This window comes from Mesocricetus auratus, unplaced genomic scaffold (genome assembly GCF_017639785.1).
Source record: "Mesocricetus auratus isolate SY011 unplaced genomic scaffold, BCM_Maur_2.0 Super-Scaffold_100013, whole genome shotgun sequence".
Taxonomy (NCBI): domain Eukaryota; kingdom Metazoa; phylum Chordata; class Mammalia; order Rodentia; family Cricetidae; genus Mesocricetus; species Mesocricetus auratus.
In genome coordinates this window covers 53,161,018-53,169,759 of record NW_024429196.1, presented here as the reverse complement: position 1 = coordinate 53,169,759, position 8,742 = coordinate 53,161,018, and the positions used below count along the sequence as shown (strand labels likewise).

At 44.6% G+C, this 8,742-nt stretch overlaps 1 long non-coding RNA gene across 1 annotated transcript; it reads left to right on the top strand.

Moving 5' to 3' along the window:
* The first annotated feature begins 3,895 nt into the window (after positions 1–3,895).
* LOC121143762 lies at positions 3,896–6,719 on the top strand. Its single transcript, XR_005881086.1, has 2 exons — positions 3,896–4,194; positions 6,205–6,719. It is a non-coding gene; the product is annotated as an uncharacterized LOC121143762 (long non-coding RNA).
* The last annotated feature ends 2,023 nt before the right edge of the window (positions 6,720–8,742 follow it).

Here is an 8,742-nt window from a genome sequence, read left to right as displayed (position 1 = left end):
TACAGAAAGAGAGCCAATTCTCCACGAGGGGGAACACTTGTGGAAGGATTGCCACATGAGTGTCATGCCACCAGCTCAAATGGGAAAGAAACGCATACTTTGAGTTCACTCATGGAGACTGAAGACATCATCGGATCCCATTCTGATTAAGATGGGAGCACACTGGCAGCAAGATTCTGATGGGGATCTTTAAGTGACAAGGCTTCCCAGGGAATCCCATGAGAGCAATGGGAAGAAGACAGTGTAAACTGACCAGAGAGCGTGGCGGAGTTCCAGGTGGGCAGTATGGGACCCCCTGACTCAAGGGCAGGAAGCACAGGACATACCACATGTTCACAGATGGATGATATGATTAGTGAGGAGAGCCGTAGGACAGCCAGACAGAAATGCCAGCTATCATCGTACAGCCATCTCCAAATCCTAAGACTTTACCATATACGTTGCATATTCAGAATTAAAGCAGAGGATGATCCTAGAGCAGTGACTCTCAACCTTCCTAATGCTGTCACACGTTAATAGAGTTCATTATGTTGTGGTGACTCCAACCATAAAATTATTTCGTTGCTATTTCATAAATGTAATTTTGCTACTGTTACGAATCACAATGTAAAAATATGGTATATAGGATATCTCATATGTGACCCCTGAGAAAGACCCCTGGGGTTGAGGCCTCCAGTTGAGGATCATTGTACTAGAGCTACACAGGCTAATGTTGTGGGTTATAGCAAAGGCAAACACCTGCTTCTAGAAGTATTCTTGAACAGATGCCCTCACAGCAGATAGTGAGGCACTGCAATGCCATTAACAGAGAACATCTAGTGTCTGTGTCTATATCCTGGGGCCTCTGGTCAGGGAAGCTCTTTGGAGTATACCTACTAGCAACTCGTCTAGGCACTTGGTGGGAGAACAGCAGGTACCTCTCTCTGATTGAGTCAACCATTGTCCTGTTTGCCCACTCAGATGAAGCTTGGATACCGTGTGCCTGGCACACTCTAAGTGTTCTGGAGAGGCCAGCTTTACCCAGTGTCCTTCAGGTATTGCTGATCTGGGGACCTAGCAGATAGCTGAGGACAGTGAATATACTTCAAATCAGTGTCAGCTTTAGTGTGGGAAAATTAGCAAACTCTCGAAACAGAAAAGTCAAATGGATCTTCTCTAAAACAGCAAATTAAAATTCCTAGAATTGCTCACAGATTATCTTATCTGAGGTTTTGATAATGACAACTCTTTCTAGCCCCACTCTTTAAGATTTGTTTACATACGTGCATGTGTCACATGGATGCTTTCAAGTACTTACATGCACATAGAAGCTAGGCGATGACATCAGACCCCCTGAAGCCATTGTGAGCTGCCTGCAGCAGGTACTGGGAACTGAACTCCAGTCCTCTGTAAGAGCAGTAAGTCCTCTCAGCCTTTGAACCATCTCTCCAGCCCCACTATTTCAGCAAACTCATTAGAAAGAGTTACTCAGAACCTGTAGCACATTGTCCTAAAACACACACACACACACACACACACACACACACACACACACACACACACAAACAAAAAAAAAACACAACACCAAACAAACCAAAGCTACAAATGGGAATTAAGCTTCAGACTCTCAGTCAGTGTTTTATAGTTCTGAAGAGACACCATGACCACAGCAACTCTTATAAAGGAAAGCATTTAACTGGGGCTAACTTACACTTTCAGAAGTTCAGTCTGTTATTATCATGGCAGGGGCATGACTGCAGACAGACAGACAGACAGACACAGTGATGGAGAAAGTAACTAAGAGTTCTAAATCCAGATCCACAGGCAGCAGGAATGTGGAGCCACTTGGTCTGGCTCGGACTTTTGAAGCATCAAAGCCCACCCCTAGTGACACATTTCCTCCAACAAGGCCACACCTCCTAATCCTTCTCAAGTAGTGCCACTACTTGATGACTAAGCATTTGCATTTATGACCTTATAGTGGGCTATTCTTATTCAAACCAGCACAGACTCATTCACTGAATCTTGCCTGAAGCACCAAGTAGCATTGTTTATCCCAACCAGGATCTAGTACAAAATGGGCACTTCTAAGTGCACAGGCCTTTTCTCTTCCCCATTTAGTCACAATATTCTTGAAATCACATTTATTGACTTCAACTATGTGACAGGTTCTTTGACTGAGTGTCCCAATTTCTCTCAAATCTCTCAATACTCTTCCATTTCCATAGTTGGGACATTCATTTTTTTTCCTAGCATAAAAGAATCAGAATTCCAGTGTGTGATGCTGAGGAGAAAAGAGGACGTTACCCAGTTCCTTTGGGTGTGATAACCTTGAAACCTTACCCACCCAGGGAAGAGAGACTTGAGGCACATTCTTTCCATGAGACCCAGCCTCAGAGGCCCGGAAAGGCAGCACCCAAAAAGAGAGAAGCAAAACTAGCTGAAGTAAGAAGTGGAAAAGATGGACTGGTACCCACCGTGAGAGGTGGAGTTTGAGCTCCGATCTTTCTTAGTGTAACACTATAGCTGTTTGCTATCTATTCACTGACTGGTGTTTCTGCTGTAAAATAAATCCAAGCTATTGAATACCAACTTGGAAATTATTCTGAGGGAAATATAGTACTTTTATTTGGGGAATTATAAGCAATTTTTTAGGCCTTCAAAAATTTTATTTTTATCCCCATAGATGCATGAAAATGCCCACAGGATACTCAGCTCTAATCATCCACAGGTCTGTGGTCCCTGGAACTGTTTTATGACAGCATCAGTCAGGTGTCAATCACCCTTACCTTACATCTCTTCCTTCCCATTGTCCCTTCACTAAAACCAAACCTTAGAGCTTGGCAAGCAAGACAGAGAGCCAAAGAAGAAACAAGATACCAGCCCTCACCATCGTGGGACAATGGCAAGGGCTTGGGCAGGGTTACCAAGGAGATCAGTGTTCTGGTGTTGTTTGCACTTAGCACTGTTGTCCTGGTTGGCTTTATTTTTATGTTTTTAAGGTCTTGGGATTTTATCTTACCAATGACCGACAAACCAGGGAAATGGCCCTACTTTTCATCTGGGAGCAGGAGAGGGCTATTTTTTTTTTTTTGGTCTTTTTGTCTTCTCAAGACAGTGTTTCTCTGTATTGCTTTGGAGGTTGTCCTGGAACTCGCTCTGTAGACCCACTAGGCTGGCCTGGAACTCACAGAGATCTGCCTGCCTCTGCCTCCCAAGTGTGTGCCACCAACGCCCGGCAAGAGAGGGCTACTTTTAATCCTCATTGAGCTAATTTAAAATGATACCAGAAGGGGAGGAGGCTATTTTTTTTTTAAATCACTGTACATCTAAGCTTTGTTTGCATTGATCAGCTGAACAGCTGGCAAAATGCTTCTATTGTCTTTCAACTTCACAGATAACTCCTTTACATAGGAGACAGGACCCATTTGAAACAGCCCATTCAATCTCACATTTGCTCCTGGGCAGTGGCCCAGCCCTATCTCTGAGCACCTTTCTTCCTGCCTTGAGTTGTCCCTTGGTGAGGCAAATGTGGTCTACTCCTTGCTGCTGATAAGGTGGCATCATATAAGTAAGCCTGACTTTTGCTTCATACATTTTAAAGCCCAACCCTTTGCTCCACTGGACTTACTGCCCTGCTCCAGGCAGGTGGAGGGAAATCTCAGATGCTGCTGTTCTGTGTGTCAAAGGAGGTTTGTTTATCTTACTTGCAGAGTCAACAGACCTGTGACTTCCTGCCAAGGACTGCATTCTATAACAAGAAAGCCAAGCTGATAAAAGTAATTGCTCTGGAAAATATGCTAACAATGCACCTGTACCTCCTCTTCCCTGTCAAGAGGCCACCTGGTGCTCAGCGGCAGGGAGGTTTGGGGTGCAGGTGATTATATTGCTCAGCAGCAAGGCGTGGAAACTGCAGAGTGAACACAGACACATTGTGTATTCTAGAGAAGTGTCACAGACTGGCCCAGGACCTGAGACCCAACAATGGCAGAGTCACTCAGGAGGGCCTCCAACTACAGTTCCAAGCAAGGCAGCACATGGGTTGCAGATCAGTCGCCTCCTGAGAACACTCAGCATTTTGCTCACAGCAACAGACCACTCTGTTTTCACAGGATTCTGAGCCAGCCAGGGAAACACCGGGAGACACCAAGGTTGGAGCCTCACTCTCATTCCTGCAGAGCCTGGCTTGTCCCTTTGGGGTCTCCCTGGAATCAGGTACTGTTCCTTCTCAGGAGGATATTAATGGAGGGAGGGAAAACTTGCTGCTGCTTATTCATAGCATTCCTTATGTCTGCTGCTTGGTAAGACTTAATTAGGACTTAATGAGGTCACTAAGGTGCTAACCATTTTAGTCAAGTCATACTAGATAGCTTGGTGTGACATTAGGAATGGCAGTCACGATGTTCAGAGGACAGCATGCTCAGCTTTCATTTGTTGTTTAGCAGTTAGTGTTGCCTGGCAGCGGTGGGGCACACACCTTTAATCCCAGCACTCAGGAGGCAGAGGCAGGTGAGTTTCTGAGTTTAGGGCCAATCTGGTATACAGAGAAAGTTCCAGGACAACCAGGGCTGCACAGAGAATCCCTGTCTCAAAACCAAGAAAAGAAGAGGGCAGGATAGGATTTGATTTGAGTTTCAGGCTTCCTTTCTGCTATACCTCATACTCTTTTCCAATCTTCTTCCCCACACAAGGTGTATGTCATGACTCACCACTGGAACACACGTGACATGTCCTCAGATAATTATATGAAGACAGGAAGAGACAGGGACTGACCAGAATCTGTCTGAGTGACATAAACCTTTTCCCTCATCGCACACCACAGAGAGCCACAGAGGAGGGGGAGAGTTGGTCACAGTTAGGACTATTGATTACAGGGTGGAGAAAAAAGATGCTGAAGAGATAAATGCTTCCCATAAGAGACCAAATACCAACAATCCGCAGGAAAGAACTGAACAGCGTGGTGGCATCACTAGCCTGTGGACTGGCCTGAGAACAAGGCTGTGAAACCAAACCAAAGGCTCACTTGCTGAGGTACACGTTTCCACACGGGAACAAGGCAAAATTCCACCAACTCAAAATCACCATGACTTATATATACTTAACACACATTTCATTTTTTTTCAAACAACAAGTTTTAGAAAAAATTTATAAATGCTTTTTTGTCTGTAGGTCCTGTGGTCCTACATTCTTGTTCATTAGAATATCTGGGACCTTTGGAGTCTCTCTTCTGACAGTGCTGACCCAGGTCTGGGATTATAGAGGCTTCTAGACCTATGTAGACCTATCACTTTAAGAAAACTTCAGCATCTTGCCAAAGCTTCACCTACTATGGCTTTCAATCATGGTACTGATTCTTGCCAGAATCACAGCTTGGAGTCAACCCCTTCATAGAATTTGAGCACGAAACTCTCAGGTTTGGCCCCAGCACCTACTCTGATGACCAGCTCTGAGGCCAAAGGTCACCATAAGAGCAAACAGACTCCAAACCACAATGTCAGGGCCCAGGCAGCATAGCTGAAAGAGTCACTAAGAGCCTTCTTATAATCTGTCCATGGTTACAGCATTCAAGCAATTCAGGCAGTGCAAAGTTCTGTGGACACCCATATCTGTGCCAGCATCATTCACAGAGGCTAAAAGGTGGACACAACATATAATAGATTCGTAAAATGTAGTGTATACATGCAACAGAGTAGCATTCAGTCTTAAAAAAGAAAGATTCTGACATATATCATAACACAAATGGACCTTGAAGATATTCTAATCAGAGAAACAAACCAATCACAAAAGGACAAATACCATGTGGTTCCATTCACAAAAGCTATCCACAGTGGCAAACTCATAGAGGACTAAGTAGAAGGTGATGACAGGGGCTGGGAAAGGCAAACAGAGTTGGTGTTTCAGGGGAGCAGTGTTTTTTCCATTTGGGAAGGTGCAAGGTTCCAGAAGTGGATGATGGTGATGATCGCTCAACAAGGTGAGTGTGCTTCATGCTAGTGAATTCTACACTTGAAATGGTTAAGATAAAGACTCACAATACAAGCAGGGACAACATGTTTAAAGATCTAGAAGTTCTTTGATGGTTATGTCATTCATTCCCAGCTGTGGTGTCTAGGAAGCAGCTGCTATCAGTAGGTGAAAGACAAACCTGAATTTAGTCTTTGTTATAATTTAGAATTTGAATGCTCACAAATGTCCCTTTGTTGGTGTCTTATCTCCCACCTACAGGTGCTAAGAGGAGATAGCAGAGCCTGTAGGAGGTGGTCTCCAGCCTACAGGTGCTAAGGGGAGATAGTGGAACCTGTAGGAGGTGGACCCCAGCGAAAAGAAGTTAAATTGGGGGATGCTGTACTTGATGGATATTGGACACCCAACTACCCTCTTTCTCTGTGCTTTCCTGGTTCCCATGGAATGGTGGAAAGACTCCCTTCACCACATGATCTGCCAGAAAGTGCTGCCTCACCAGAGGTAACAATGCCAACTGACCACAGGCTGAAACCTCAAATCACCAGCCAAATAACCTTTCCTCTTTTTAATTTTTCTCAAGCATTTGTCACCATATTGGAAAGCAGATCAGAAACTGTGCTGGTGACTTTGTTATCTTGGACCATTTCAGTTAGATAATTTTAGTTCTAGGAAATGCATTGTGTTTGGTGATATGCTCGAGTGTGGTGAATATTTAGCTTGTGAAGGAAATGGTTATAAACTATAAAAGCACTGTTTTTCTTTTATCTTTGGCAAAATGTTTTCCACGGTGGTTTGTACCCTGTTTTACTGATCATGTGCAAATGATCAATAGCAATATTGTTCTCTTACATGTGCCCCTTGTCTTTGGTGGGGGCAGCACTGAAATTGTGTGGTCTAGATGGGGAGCAGGCCAGAAGGTAGCCTGTGGAACCCCCATTTTTGCCAACACTCCCTGACTACTGCTGTTTTCCAGCACTCCCCCATTCCCACTGCCCATTTATTTAAAAGCTCCACCACCTTCTATCCAGGGACTCATATGCAGTCTTTCTTGGGGATGTTCATGATTTGAAAAGAGGATGTAGTTCTGTTTTTCAGCAATGTGAACACACACTACTGAAGTATCTACGTAAAACTGGTTGTGAGGGTAAGGTTTTCTATATGTTTTCACAGCGACAAAACTAGACTTTAAAAGGAGGAGCCAAAAGAAGAAAGTGACCCAATAACACCTTGAAAAGAGGATGTGGAAGTCTAGGCATGAAACTGTGGGCCAGTGGGAGTGATTGTTTCGATGGTGAGTGAAAGGAATGCCTTTAACAGGTCTCCCACACACAGGAGTGCACCTACCTGAGCAAAAGTGGCAGGACCCGGGCTAGGAGACAGGGTGGCCCCTGACAATGACACCAACTGCTTCTCAATGGGAAAAAGTGCCCACTCCCCCATCCCTGTTTAAAAGTACAGACTGCACTGAACCCCATATTAAAACACTTTCCCCTTTACATCCGTCCCTACAGATGTGCCTACAACAAAGTGTAGATAACAATAATTAGCAAGACAGTAGGCAATTATAACAGTGTAATTTCTCCTTCCTTATGATATCATGGAAAGAAGATTTGCCTTTACCTTGGGTTTTTCATCCCTCTAAATCAAGAATTCCCTTATCTTACAGGAAACACTTCTTAGAGTCTCTTTGGCATGTTTCAACTTGTAGCATCATTACTTTTACCCTTGGGGCCATTGTGAAGGGTAGTCTGAACATTAGCACTGTGGTGCAATGATAACCTCATTATATACAGTGTGGACCCACTGGACACAAGATGAGTCACATCCTGGGTGGAGCAGCGTACTGGCAACACGGTGGTCCACTGTTTGGAACATGAGTTGTTAATCCTGGGGCTTTTCCATTTGCTGCTTCAGACTGTGACTGACCGAGAGTTAGACTACAGAAAATGAGGCTTCAAAGCAGAAGGTCTAGTCTTCTCAATGAGAGACAATGGAAACTCTATTGGGTTGGGCACTTGCTACACAGCATCACAGTAACTAAGCCAAGATTACATGGGTGATTAAGTGTACCCTAAGTGGATTTCTCAGTGCCAGGAGCCTATCTAGGCCCTCTTCAGCCTCACAGGGGCTGCCCGGAGCTTTGGGTCAGTTCTTCCTTTGACACCAAAAAAGAGTAAGGACCCACAGCAGAGAGTTGGGAGAGTGGAAGTTCTTCATCTTTGCCTAGCACTTTCATGGGAAAGCTGGGCCAGCTTCTGTAGAAATGGTGCCAGATACGTCCTTTCCAAGCAAATTCTAAATGATCTCTTTTCTTGCTTCATTTATCTTCTCTTTTTCACCATCACCCTCTCCATGAGTTCCGTCATCACCGTCAGCCCTGAGAAAAGGAAAATCAAGCCTTGAGAGCACAGAATATGGAGGAGGTGACCCTTGCCCTGTGCCTGCATCCTCAGGCTGACCCCAAGTCAGAGCAAGGGGTGTGGTTGGGTGTTGGCCATGCAGAAGACAAAAGTCATGATTTTCAGTTTAACCTCATGGTGAAGCAATCATCAGGAATCCAGAACCCCTTGCTGCAGAGGTCTAAAGAATAGCAGCAACATTTGACACATGGGTGGCAGTGAATCAAGGCAGACAGCAGTTTCCTTACAGGATCTTTTCTCTTCCTTTATTCATTGCCCACACCCTTTGGCATGGCTCCTCTGGGGATTTTTTCCCTTCCTGGAGTTAGGGTTATGTACAAATGCAAGTAGCCAGTGATAAGCCAACAGCTTGACTTCAGGATATACTGTCTCTCCTTTT